Source organism: Ambystoma mexicanum, chromosome 2p, assembly GCF_040938575.1.
Source record: "Ambystoma mexicanum isolate Mex_15411 chromosome 2p, UKY_AmexF1_1, whole genome shotgun sequence".
Taxonomy (NCBI): domain Eukaryota; kingdom Metazoa; phylum Chordata; class Amphibia; order Caudata; family Ambystomatidae; genus Ambystoma; species Ambystoma mexicanum.
In genome coordinates, this window is record NC_090923.1 from 1230895251 (window position 1) to 1230910260 (window position 15010).

A 15010-nucleotide genomic window follows, 5' to 3' on the forward strand; every position below is an offset into this window, starting at 1 on the left:
TCCGGGCTGCCCAGCCGCCATCTTGAGGTCGCTGAAGCCGGCGACGGGACTTCTTCCCGCATCAATCTCGAAGCTCAGCAGGCATAATAGTTCTTCGTTTTGGGTTCCGAGCGCGCCCGGGGCATTCCGACAGCGTTAGGTGTGCTTTCCGCCTTACATATGTTGTTAAAGCCGCAAGATTCCACCCCCGCAGCGGGCTCCCCACGGAGGTCGTTAGAAGAGCGACCACATCGATGGCGCTCTTGGCCACGCCCCTCTTGTATTTATTTTCTAAACTAACATCACAGTGTGAATTTCCATGCACCTGCGACACGGCCTTTGGCCAAAGCAACAGTAACCCACTCTAGCCCCCAAATCTAATTACTAATGTCGATCTTGTTAAAATTACTATTGTTAATAATTAGTCATGTTAAAGTTATTACCCTGCACTACACTCGATGTACATCTGCTAATTTCCCCTACAGACCGTAAGTCATTAAATTCCTGTGCACAAAGGAATTCATTATCATTCTATTCCAAACTCCTTTCCCCTCCCAAAAATACACTCTTTGAAGATCTATAATTTTGTAGTAGATCTAGTAAGAGCTCCTGGTTGAATGCACTTACACCCACTTTTGACACTCTTCTTCACAATCTAAATGTAGAACCTCTGAACTTTAATCAGTGCCCCATCCAGGTTAAACAGAAATTGTGGAAGTCGGACTGGATCAGAACACATGAGACTTTGGCTTGTTACAAAACCTATAATCTGTTGCATGAGGAGGTAAAAGAAAACCTTGGATCCTTTCTTGGTATTTATGGAAATGTTCTAGTCTTTATTTAAGAGGCCTTTTTCTTAGGTTCAGGCTAAAAGTTTTAGCTAACATCCGAGCTGAACCATGTGTTACAATCGCAACATGCACATTCTGTAATAATAAAGGACCGCCAGAGGCATCAGGGAGGCATCTGCTGAGCGAATGCCCAGGTACTATACAATGCCAGTTATTGCCTTTTAGTCCTTTTGCTAATTCTATGGATTTTTTAATGACCAATTGGTTCTGCCATTGAATGTCTTCAGGAAATTATACACCTATGAATTATTGGAAATTAAGATTCGCCATTGATATTTGCTTGTCGTAACCCTAGTGAGAATTGCGGGATAATCCCATGCTATCTCAGTTCTATGGCTTCTGATGGCAGGGATATACTTTCAGCATGATTCACTGTAAGTAGGCACTATGCACTTTATCTGTTTTTGAACATTGTATGTGAATTGCACCCATGTATTTATCAATAGTCTTCTTATGAAGTACTGCATGATTAATTGCACTGTTAAAAAATATGTGCTGGAAGTAGATACTATGCACTTTACTTGTTCTTAGAAATTGCGTGTGAATTATAACCTTGGGTCTTAACGGGTTAAGATTAATTGAATGATCAATTGTATCGTTTGAAAATATGAAAGGTTTATATTACAAACCAAACCACAATTAAAAAGAAAAGATAATATTACATCTGGTAAAAGCTTCAAATGGACAGTTGTCAAAAGGAAGAAATAATTTGTTTTTCCCTTATGTAACATGTAGGATATGGGATAAGCTCTGCCTCTATTCACATTATGCCGAGACTGGCTTTTCTTTCCCACTTTTCTGGAAATCTTAAAGATAAAAATAGCTCTTGAAATTGTTACATGACCTCAGGCAGGTGGACATTAAGAATAAAGATGGATACTAAAAAGATTCTGGAAGCAAAAATCCCATAAGTGTTTGGAGAGGGGCAGCAAAATATAAAAAAGAAGGCTGGTAAAATGACTCACACCAGTAAAATATGGTGACCTTTCTGAGAGACAAAGGGCCGCCAATATGCAATATGAACACAGTATTGATAGAAAGGTGATCCGTGATTGACTTGCGACCCACAGTAAATTAGTATCTAGATACAATAAATGAGAACAAACAAATGTCTTTGCCCCTGTCACGCCGTTTACGGCACATGCAAGAAGAACATAAGCGTAGCAAAGTTTATACCTGAGACCTACTCTTCATACAAACCACTTGTGCAAACAAACAATCCATTAGTATTTAGTGCCCAATGATAATTGGTGCAAAATGGCTCCATAATGCCAGATCATTTTATATGTAATCACACCTGTGGTTATTTGAACACAACTTGGTGGCAATTACTAGTGTATCTGGTGCATCACAAAGCTGTTGGGATGGAAGCAGAGTCCAGAGAGCACAGGTCACCTATTCCAACCACCCCTGAACTCTACCATAACTATATAGTCTTTATGGTCTGGTCCTATGTTTGTTTCTTGCCTTCTTCCCTCCCACTCCATTTCTTAAGCACTGCTCCCAAGGCAGCCTTGCATCCGGTATCCAGTGCAGGGCAAAGGCTAAGGGAGGCTTCCTTGGGGTGCCTACCATCCCTGTTTGACTGTTCGCTCTGGTGCCCCAGCCCTGCAAGAGGCCACATTCCACAGCTAGTCTCAGGTAATGGACGCCTACTTTGTATCTCACCACTGTTTGTGAATTGCCACTACTTGTATTTAGCCCGCATAGTGTCTCAAAAGTAGATTTTGCTGCCTGGTTATCATGCCACTGTTTGTATTTGGCACTACTAGCATTTAGCCCACAGTGTCCCAAAAGTGGATATTGCTGCCTTGTTATCACACCACAGTTTGTATTTTGGCACTACTTGCATTCAGCCCTAGAGTGTCCCAAATGTGGACGTTGCTGCCTTATCACACCACTGTTTATCTAGTGCCACTACTTACATTTAGCCCCCAGAATTTCCCAAAAGTAGAATTTGCTGCCTTGTTATCACGCCACTGTTAAAACCACAAAATCAAAGTTCTGCAGGGAGGTTTCCACCCCAGGGACCCCTGAACCGATGCACAGCTCAGCACCCAATCAATCAAAACCAAACCAAAATATACAACCACGTGACAAGACCATGGAGGGAAACAAGCGACCACAATCCTACAATCAAAGCGAGGCAGATGCCACTGTGTGTTGCAGCAGATCGACTTACCCCTGAGACCAGGAAAGTAATCAAACCAGGAGGGCAACCACCCCTGGAATATATCACAGACCCAAACCCAAGACTGAGGTGAAAAAGCAAGCCACCACAATCCTACAACCACAGCGAGGCAAACGGCACTGTGTGTTGCAGCACATTGATCTATCACTGATCTCAGGAAAGACAGCAACCAAGGAAGGCACCCACCCCAGGAAAATATCACAAACCTGAATCCAAATGCGAGGTGAAAAAGCAAGACACCACAATCCTACAACCACAGCAAGGCACACACAACTGTGGGTTACAGCACATCGACCTACGACCGAGACAAAGAAAGAAGATGTTCCAGGAGGACCTCGCACCCAGAAAAAAGGACACATTAGCAACACCTGGGACAAAGCAAGTCACCACAAACTGAGAAACACAGACAGGTACCCGCCATTACATCTAAGACCACATGAATCTTCCCGACCAAAAACCATTTAACATCACAACTTATCTAGGCAAATCAAAAACAACGGAGAATCAAGCAACATCAAGGAACTGCACAAGCAGGAAACAAAAAACACTGAAAACAAAATAATCACACAACCAAATCTGCTGTACAACACCAAGCCACAACAGCCTGCCACACCAAGACCACAAATAAGCCACAATAAAAGAAGGACAAAGAAACAAGAATGGAACACAGAATATGAATAGGAATTAAATTGCACCCCTGTTGAACTAGAACCACCTGACAGAATTCACAGCACCTAAAAATACCCATCAACCACCACCAAGCAGAGTAATGATACAGGCCAAGACAAGAACAAAAACGGCATGCATCTCCCGCTACCTCTCCACTTACAATCCTACCAAAACAGAAAACAAACAACTCCCAACAAAGGACCCAATGAATCATAGAGTGGACCCAATCAGACTATTGAACTGCTCACCACAACACAGAACCAAGCCACTCCAAAGATATTTTCGGAAAAACCCCAACAAGAATCACTTCTTGTTGAAGAGGACTTCTGGCCTCCGGTTCTTAGCCCTCTGCCTAAACCCATGCCAGAATAAAAAACTTGGGAATTAAGTCCTCCTCTTCTCTGGAACTTCAGATTAGTTCAGTTTGTCAGTCAGTTTATTTTAAATTTAAAGTTTTACACAAATTTCTTCCATTTCTACCGGTGAATCTTCATTCACTTATTGTTTCTTCTATGGTGTTGGGATCTCTTGATTACTGTAATCCTTTGTATCTGGCTCAGTCCCTCTATCTTTTCCATTGTATGGAGGTGTTACAGAACACAGCAGCTAGAGTGGCCTTGGGTGCTCCTTTTCGGTCATCGGCTTTTCCTATCCTTGTGGCATTGCATTGGCTTCCCGTGGCAAAGCGGGTTGATTTTAAGTCCTTATGTATTGTGCACCAAGCTTTTTATGATACTGGTCCAGAGTATTTACGAGCCAATTTCGCTTGTTGCCTCTCGACTTCTTTGCTCGGCTTCCTCTCTTCGCATTCAGATCCCCCATTTTAAATGCTCCAGGGACGGGGCCTGCTACCTTTCGGTGGTGGCTGCCAACTCTGGAATTCCCTTCCTTTGTCCTTGTGGGCTATGCAGGATCAACTTTTTTTCATCGTTGGTTGATGATTTTTCTTTTCTAGTCCTGCTTTTTGTCCTTTTTGTTGCCCGGTCTCTCTCAGTTTAGCACCATGATGTCCTTGCTGGTGAAGGTGCGCCTTAGAAGTAAATAAATACATTAATAAATAAATCAGAGCTAAGTTAGAATCCCTCATGATCCACACCCCTTAAATAACCAGAGATTAGAAAAATGACCACACGGACAACCAAACACCCGACCCATATGAACCAGAACAAAGAAACTCATCACTCAACTTAATTGAACTCCTCAATGAAGGGATAGAGGCCCCAACTACACAACCAGTAAATACCAGCCTCACCCAAGAGAGAACCAAAAATCTGGCAGGCACCACCCCAACCGAAATGCGAGAAATGATAAGCAACAAAGAGCAAGGAAAAACACACACTCTACACTGCAGTCTACTCAATGTAAGATAAGATCCATGGGTAAGCACAAAACAGAAATTTACGACCTCCTCAACAAAGGCAACACTGACACGCTCTTTCTCAAAGAAACTTGGCTATTGAACCTACAAAGCCAGAATTCAAACTAATACATTCTAACACAGAAAAACAAAGAGGAGGAGGAATCACATTAGCTCACAAAACCCACATCTGCTGCACACCACTCCCCTCAACCATCATTGAAGATTGTGAATCACTCCTAATCAACAAGTTCAATGACCAATCCAGCCTACTGTTCTTCCTGATCTACAGACCACCATCCTACAACTCCAAATTGGCCACGAATCTCACTAATGCCTTTGCCAACCTTTTGACTTATCATGACAACATAATTGTTCTGGGGGACTTCAATATCTCGCTCGAAAGATAAAACAAAACCACAGCAAACACTGGGGGAATCCTACTGGTAACCCTCCACTTGTAATATCAAGCAGCTCCCACATTGCTGGACACACCTTAGACGCAATCTTCTGCAGGGATGGACTCCTGAGGACCTCCTCACCGGTACCAATCATATGGAGCGATCACCATATGATCCCATTCACTGTCAAAATCCCAAACCGTATGATGCCCACACGTAAAACTCCCTGCCACAAACTAAAGAAACTGGAAGAGTCTTGACTTGGAAATGCTAACAGAGCTACTGTAATTTATCAAACCAAACACCTCCCGGCTAAATAGAATGACTCCAGACTCAGCGGTAAGAGAAACTTGACACCTGGATCACAGACACCCTAAACCAAGTAGCGCTTTCAAAACCCTTCAAACCCACCCCAAATAAAGTTGCAGCAAGGTGGTTCACAGAACTGAGGGAATTAAAAAAAACAACTGCAAACTGGAAAAACAATGGAGAAATCACTACAACCAATCAGACAAAAACAAATAGCAGTGACAAATCTGAATTTACAAATCAGCAGCCCTGAAAACAAAAAAAGCATATTACACTACAAGAATCCAATCGGCAACAACCACACAAAAGATGTATTAAAATCATCAAGGAAATAAAAAAAGCCCGACCTTGTGCAACAAATGCGTCATATCATCACAATCCCTATGTAACAACATCACAACCGGTCTAAGAAAATAAATAGAAGCAGTACAACAGACCATCAATGCAAGCCGTTCTACCAAACACACGCCACTAGAACTGCCAGAAACCAGCACTCCACCAACCACCACAACACTGAATCCTTTTGAACATATAAGCAAAGAAACTCAACAAACTAATAGATGTCACCAACCTCACTGGATCCCTCAGTTGCCCATGCCGACAGGCATCTTCAAAAAACTCCACAACCGCAGATCTCCAGTCTCATATGTCCGACTCACTTCCTAAACACAGGAATAGTACCTAAAACTTTCCAAGCAGCATACATCATGCCCCTCCAATAAAATACAGGAAATGCAGAAGACCCTACCAATTTAAGACCTATATGGAATCTACCTACCCTTGAAAATCCACAATACTACTCAACCATGTAGAAAGCAACTGAATACTTGACCACTCCCAAGTCAGTTTCAGACCCAGTAGAGGAACTGAATCAGCACTTCTCTCCATATGTGACGACCTCCAAATAAACGTACACAACAGCACCCAATCAGCCCTCATACTACTAGACATATCAGCTGCCCTCGACAGAATCAGACACACAACACTAATACAGAACCTGGAGGACTGCAGCATAAAAACCTTTACACTACAATGGCTGAAGTCTTTCCTCGCCAATGGAATAGCAACAACATACTTACCAGCATTTACATCTAACACTAAAAACATCACCTGCAGCAAACCACAAGTATCAAGCCTCTCCCCACTTCTCTTCAACATCTAAATGTCCCCCCTCATGAAACTCATTTGAACTCATGGACTGACTGCCTACATCTACGCAGCCGATACCCAACTCATCTTCAAGAGCCAAACAACACCGACAACAAATGCCTCACAGACATACACACCTGGATGGCAAACAACAATATCAAACTAAATCCAATCAAAACAGAATTAATGATCTCCCCTCCAGAAGACAATGCAACACATACATACTTGAGCTGGCCACCACGCATGGAAACCCAACCAGAGACATTGTCAATGATAAAAGCCCTGGGAATTCTCTAGAACTATAAGTCAATGCAATGGCAAACAAATGCTTCTACCTCTCGCCACTAATAAGAGGGATGCACCCCTAACTCAAATTCCCACACAGAACCCTCACAATCATCTCCTTGGTACTATTGAGACTAGACTCTGCAAACAGCCTCTACCTTGGAATGCAAGAACGCCCCACAAAAAAACTACAACGCATCCAAAATACTGCAGCAAGACTACTCCTGAGACTAAATAGAAGAGACGGTATCACACAAACATGTTGCCCTCATTTGTGCGCCCCCGCAGTCACTGCGACTTTGGAGATGCACAAAATGATGGGTGACATTTACTGCACCCAAGCAGAGCCGGGGTTGCAGGAGTTTCAATTTCTCATAGTGCTTTTTTCTAGTTGGACGTCGTTGCTCGATTATAGGTCATCCATAACGAGTACCATAGTTTGGCTATAAAATCGGAGAATGTGGTTCCTCTGAATTTCGTTTTCTCGTAGTGCTTTTTTTCTAGTTGGACGTCGTTGCTCGATGAGCACTACGAGAAAATGAAATTCAGAGTAACCACATTCTCCGATTTCATAGCCAAACTATGGTACTCGGTACGGAAGGAAATAAGAATGATGCACAACCACCTAACTTTCAGGAAACGACATCATCAAAGACTGCAAAGTCACTAAGGATTTACCCATTGAGGTCAGTGTTAGGCAGGGTTGCGTACTTGCCATATAGTGTAATCTTTAAAATGATTTTGATATCTTACTTCAGGGGCAATAGCAGACCGTCCTAGGATTGGAATTGTTACTGTTCTCTTCCTCCTGTTTATTGATGATAGCTTGCTTTTATCACAGACTGAAAATGACCTGGCTAAGTTAGTGAACTCCTTTGAGCGCTATTATGCAGAAAAGGGGTTAGATATTAACATCTCCAAGCTCCAACACTGACCCACATGAATGTTTTAGGCAAAAGATAATCGGAGGGGAGTGCCCTTGGATGCACTCCAGTGGTATGATTACCTTAGGATTAGACATTCTGCCTCTGGCTCCTGGAAACCGAAACTCCCTAAGTGTGAGTCTACGTTGAAACAGGTAGAGACGGGCATTCCACGCTTCATCCGCAATTTGGAGAGCCATTCAGTCTCTGCACCTTCGACTACTTATAAAAACAATGGGAAGTGTGAGTGTGCTTCATGCAAGTGAGTTCTGAAGCCATGTGAATAAGACGTGCCTGCAAGTAGCTGAGAAGTCCTTTACCAAGGCACCGTTAAATCTTCCAACTTCTTCCTCGACTATTCTGGGGCAAGAGGTGTTGAAGTAGTTTAGAAAAGGGCTGCCTTGAAACCTGTTCTGCGGAGGGGGAACACTATTTGTAAGGTCTGCGGCAGGAGCTGATGGCCCTGGAGGAATGCATCATTCCTTCCAGGGGAGGCACATCAAAAGCCTATTAGGTTCCATCACTTTGGCCATTTATGATACACCTTATTATACTGGAGCTGCAGATTTGAAGGTCATCAAAGTGGCCCAATGGTAGACCGTTAGCTCATCCAGAACTAAATTGGCCAAACCCTTGATTGAACTGTAATATGATCGCAAATGGCATGAGGGTCAAAAGCCATCCATCGATGATATGTGGCTGCAAGAGATGCAGACTCTGCAGCATGAATGTCCTCTTTGCAGCCTGCCCTTAAATTGAATAACAGGCAAATGGTCTAATCGAGCTCCTCATAAATGCCTTTGTCATTTGGTTCGGGGCATGAACGCACTGCTCATTGCCTTTACTTGGGCAAGTACTACAGCAACATGGCGGCCAATACCTACTCTGCTCCTCACTGAGGCAAGGATAATGTATTTACAAGAGGTGATTGTGTGGGCATGTTGTAATCCAAGTCCATATTTTTCTTGTCTCTTCAGTAGTTACATTTATTTGGAAAGCATGGAGGCTTTGTAAATGGTTTCTTGCAGAGTGGGGTCACTACATAGGCCAATGGGACTGCAAGCGTATCTAGCTTTGCATCAGTCCCTTTTCGCTGTGTTCTTTTATTTTTCGTATGATTGTAACACCTTATCCATCTGTCATGCACATTATAACAAACCGACCTCATCTATGATGGATCTTGAACTCAGGACTGTTGGGAAATAATACTTAGAATAGCAAAATCAATTGTCATTTATAAACAAAATGTTTGGCAATAGTCAACACCATTTCACTGAAAAGAATTGTGAATGAAAAAACTAAAAAGATGTATGGAAATGGCCCAGTTAAACTTAGAAAATTTCTTATCATGCCTATCTCAATGGAATGTTCAGCGTTGTAACAATTAGCAATCAGCATAAGGAGGACAACTCTTTACCAGTCCTAGGAAAATACAGCAGCAGGTTTCATGCCTTGACGATTATTCTAGAGTTTCCTCAGGGAGAGATGATGGGATAACTATGTTAAAATGTGCCTGACGTGTGAATAAGGTTTTACATGTGGTAATAAAATCTGCGTAGGACCATAAATTGCAGTGTTCTGCATTTATCCATGACATTCTAGAAAGTGAGACTATACCGGAAAATGGACATCACTTTAAAAAAATATTGATGTTTTGTTTCTTGCCACGTTCAGAAAATAACATTTCAGAGCACAAGGGGGGAGGGTTTGTGAAGGGGAAAAAACCTTTGGGGAAAAAAGGAAAGGGCAAAGGTAGGCTTCTGTCTGATTGAGAGAGGAGCAAGGCCGGCACCGGAGGACCCTACCTAACGCAAAGGAAAAGGTTGATAAATAAGGAAGGCCAAGACAATCAGTGAGTTTACAATGAGAGAGAGCCTGATTTGTGACATCTCAAGTAATTATTGTTATAAGTGACTGTTGCATTGTGGAACCTGTAGTTCTAGAAACAGCTATACAGAAAGAGAAAGGGAAGTTGTGATGGAAGGTGTCTAAAATGAACTGTTGAAAACAAGACAGACTTGAGCCCGACTGAGGGAAGCTTGAGTAAAGTTAAATTGTTAAGTGATTGAACCTTTGAAACCAAGATAGGATACCTTTGACAAAGTGGTCCCGCACCGCTTGTGTGCTCATTCAAAGGTCTCTGTAAGGTATCTAGCGAAGAGGTGGCAAAAGTGAAAGAAAGGCAAAGAATTGTGAATCCAAGTGGTCCTGCGATGGGTCAAGTAAAATCCTGTGCACAATCGAAAGTCTTTGGTGTTCATACAGCAAAGAAAGCTTTGTGTTAAAGCACGTTTGTGTTAAAGTAGATAAATTGGTCTGAGCCCGGCAGAGCAAGACTGATTGAAGATTTTGTGTCAAAGTGGATCTGAGCCCGGTGGAGCGGGGTCCGGGGTGAACTGTGAGTCATCCGAGGATTTGGATAAGTGAAAATCCTGAGAACACTGTGTTAAAGTGGATCTGAGCCCGGCAGAGGGGGATCCGAGGTGAACAGTAAAAATCCTAAGAAAATGTGTACATGCGAAATACTGAAAGGAAATTAACGTTATTGTTTGTTAGTTGTGTCAGCCCCTCTGAAAGAAGAGACTTTGAATGGCAAAGAGACTTTGGCACAGAAGGCCATGATGTAGAAGTTTTGAACTGCACCCTCGTGCTAGAGAAGCCAGACACTGTGCTAGGCTTGAGTGTGCCAACTTGTCCTGTGCTTAAAACGTGTGGAAGGGATGCCAACCGCTTGAATATCCTTACTTATCATTTCTTGAACACTTTTCTTTTGCATAACATTGTTTCCCACACTATTTGTATCTAGAGGTAAGGATTGGCAATAGGTTTATTAGTATAGGCCCTTTTATTTTGACAAGAAACCACTAGGGCTGCGTTATTATTATTTAATGGTCGTAGCTTGCTCCCATCTTTAGATTTAGGATTAGATAGGCATTTTCCAATCCCTTTTTGAAGTTCAATAAACACCCTTGAATTGTGATCACTTGTGTCTGTCTTACCGCTGATACCATGCCTTCCATACATGTGGTCAGAAAAAAAGTAACTTAAAAATGTTGGTCTGTAACTTACAAATTTTGCTTTGGAAACCTGAAGCCAACAGGGTGGATGCAGGAATAAGCCATTTGGAAGAGAATCAATTTAGTGTCAAGAATGTATTTGTTTTTTCAGAAAAAAAAGTAAGAAATTCAAAGAGAACCATCACAAAATATCAATACATGAAGGTGTTCACAATACTTCATGTTGCCACCTATGCCTAAAAGAACCTTGAACTGAATGTTCTCATAGTGAGGACACACAAATTACTTCACGAATAAACCGATTTGAAGAGAAGGAAAGGAAACACACCGCACCACTTAACTCATATATAGCAATCGCATCACATTAACTCCAAAATTAATCAACAAACTAAGAAGAAAGTACAAAATACGAAATGAAAAAAGTACAACAGAAATAACATATATCCGATACATACAGTTTTGACCCAGTGTGGGTACAGGGATTACAAAAATAATCTATTTAGGAACAACAAGCCCAAACCTGTACACAATTTCCAAGGTGAATGAAAGGGTCTTGCTGGTAAGTTATAAAAATTACAATATTTTACAAGAGCATAACATAGTACATAATGCAGCCTAATGACTGTGAAAAAAAGGCAAATGTCAACTCGAGTTTCGGTCTGTAAGCGGTCTCCGGCGCAAGATGGGACCAGCCCTCTTCAGGACAACACATGCGGAAGGAAGGAGGTGTATTGAATTATTCTCCTATATTTGAACTCAACCTGTGGGGAAAACCAAAAACATGGATCTTAGTTGCTGCCCCTGTCTGTTTTACAACCAAAGTGATATTTCAAAACAGCCACAAATGTGGCTACCAGTGACATTTAAGAGAGAGACAATGTGCTTGCCGAGGGACCCTGTGAACCATGCCAGGATGCAGTCATTTCAAAGTGAAACCCATTGTGTGGAAGTGAAAGAGGGAGGCTGTGGTGTCGCCGAGCAAGGAAGGAAGGAATAACTCACAAACGACAATCAACATGCTGGAAGATGCCTGAGTTGCAAGAGCAGGTTTGGTCTGTCGGAGTGGGGAAGAAAAGGCCAGCGGAAACAACAAAGTCTTCTGTCGATGTCCAACCCCTTTTGCAAACTTTTTATGAGCCAGGAGGAAAAACAAAGGGAAAAAGGAAAAAGACCTGCATCAGATGTCAGAACAGGGCAATAAAACCCCCTGCATGGTGCCGTTGCCATGCCAACTCACGCGGGTGGAAAAACAAGCCTCTGAGTGCTCGCAAGGCCCCAAAGAGCAGCTCCTACTTGGGGATACACCTGGTGTGCACTTGAAACCAGCCAAGTTGGTTAGAGCTCTGAGACACAAGCGGCAGAGACTGTGGCTTGTGTACCCATGAGCTATGGCAGGAATGGCTGTGGGCACGGATCACCACATCCTGTGTAATGCATAGACTGCATTGCCGACAGCAAAGGCCAAACTCTATGCGGCAGCCATGATGGTTGAGGGAAAGGGCCTGTGTTTAACTGGGAGCACAAGTTGGGCGCATTCTGAGTGGACAGGTAATTGCTGCTAGTGAGCTGCTCAAATGCACGCTCTGTTTACTTTCATTTTGATTGCAGACTTTACACAGCCACCGTCGCGTGCTGTTTATACTTGCATGTTATTTGATTGAACTTAACAATTTATGGCTGAGAGAGAAAGCACTCTCATTAGTATAGTTAGGTTTGATTGTCTCTGCTCTTTAGATTTGCTAGTTTTGTGGTTCTTGTAACATTGGAACATTATTTTGTGGCATCAGAATAACATGTGAACGTGCTTTGGAACTACATTTCCCTGGAATCCTAGGGCTCTATTTTTAGAAGCCTCTGGCGTTTCAGCACCGGTGCTTCTGCACCAAGCCAGTCTTTACCGGTCTTTAAAAGGTGCAGATGCTACTTTTGACCTCAGTTAATTGCTGCTAGTGAGCTGCTCAAACACACGCTCTGTTTACTTACATTTTGATTGCAGAATTTGCACAGCCGCCGTCGCGTGCTGTTTATACTTGCATGTTATTTGATTGAACTTAACAACTTACGGCTGAGAGAGAAAGCACTCTCATTAGTATAGATAAGTTTGATTGTCTGTGACCCATTAGCTTTGCTAGTTTTGTGGTTCTTGTAACATTGGAATGTTATTTTGTTGCAAAAGAATAACATGTGGAACGTGCTTTTGAACTACATTTCCCACGGACCATAGGGCTCTATTTTTAGAACCCTCAGGCACTTCAGCACCGGCACTTCTGCACCAAGCCGGTCTTTGCTGGTCGGTGTCAGCGGGGAGGACCACTCTGCTGGCGGTAAGGGCCCCTGAACCCTTCTTGCCATTTTGTCCTTGAACCATGGGTTTCCCTAAGGCAGAACCTTTATCGATTGTGGCCCTTCACCTTAACTGCCTAGCCATCATCGACAGGCTTAAATGTACCAAACTAGATGGTTTTCCCTACATCTCTGGTTCATTCAGTTTCACCGAGTGAATCACCAACTGCTCCAAACATCGTAAAGAAAACTGGACATTGCACTCCCACCGTTGTATGGGAAACTAGCCCACTTAAGGAGGCTTTGACTTCCTCTCCCTCTCCTCCCGATGCTCTTCCATCCGAGAATGTTCTTTCAACTCCTCCTCCTCTTCCCGCTCAGACTGCTAATGGGCTTAATTTTGTCTGATCTGATACAAATAAAAGTTTGCTAAAGATCGCCCTCTTCAATACTCGTTCACTCGTTAAACACGCGCAGGATCTGCATAACTTTATCCAGAGCCACAATCTTGATATTCTCTGTATCACTGAAACCTGGATTCAAGATTTAAGTGGTCCTGCTATTTTCTTGGCCTCCCCCTCCAGGTTACACTTTTTTCAATGCTAATCGCACTGCTGACCGGGGTGGTGGAGTTGCTATAATTGCAAAATCTGAGCTAGGTCTGTTTCGAGCAGCAGTCTCATGTTCAGGCTGTGAAATTCTACATCTTAAAATGAAGCCATCACTGCAGAACTGTGTAAACATTGTGCTTATTTATCACCCCCTTGTCCCATGCCAGATTTCAATGGAGAAATTCTTTCACTTCTAAATAACCTAATCCTGCCACCATATTCTTGGGTGATTTAAATCGCTGGAAAAGGGACATCAGTGATAAGGAAGCGACAGACCTGGAAGCCGCCTTATTGGATAGTGATCATTTAGTTATCAATTCGGAGCCAACTATGGCTAACCTCCATATATTGGACTGGATAGTGACCAGGAAGATTAAATCTCAAGAGGTGATTACCACATCTTGTGTATGGTCTGACCACTATTCCATAAGGTTTACAATACAATACCTTTACCAGTGCCGTTAACCCCTTACCGCCCTCCTCGTAATGAGGCCCTTAGTGTCCACCTTCACCAACACCTTTACTCAAATGTAAGACACAACGGCCCCCATCAAAATTAAACTAGTTAGAGATAACCCAAGACACCAAAACTGGTTTACGCCTGAGTTAAGGGTCTTTAAGAAGAAAAAGCATGCTCTTGAACTTATCTGGATAAAACATCCCTCAAACACCTCCAGGTTAGAGTGGAAACAAATGGATAAACCATACAAAATCTTAATTCTCGACACGAAAAAGAACTTCTTCAATGTTCAAATACAACAATCTTCTTACTCCACAGCTAAGCTTTGTGAAACATTAAAGTCATTGAAAAACCTAAAGCCATCGTATCTCCCTTTACACCTACCAATCTTGACTGTGAGACCGTAAAACAATTCCTACCTTTGGCTTACCCCTTATGGGTGACTATGTATCAATCTTAGACAACCCTAGCCAACCCTAGACAATCTCCTAGGGGGGGTGTGGATCACTATTCCCCCCTGCTTTC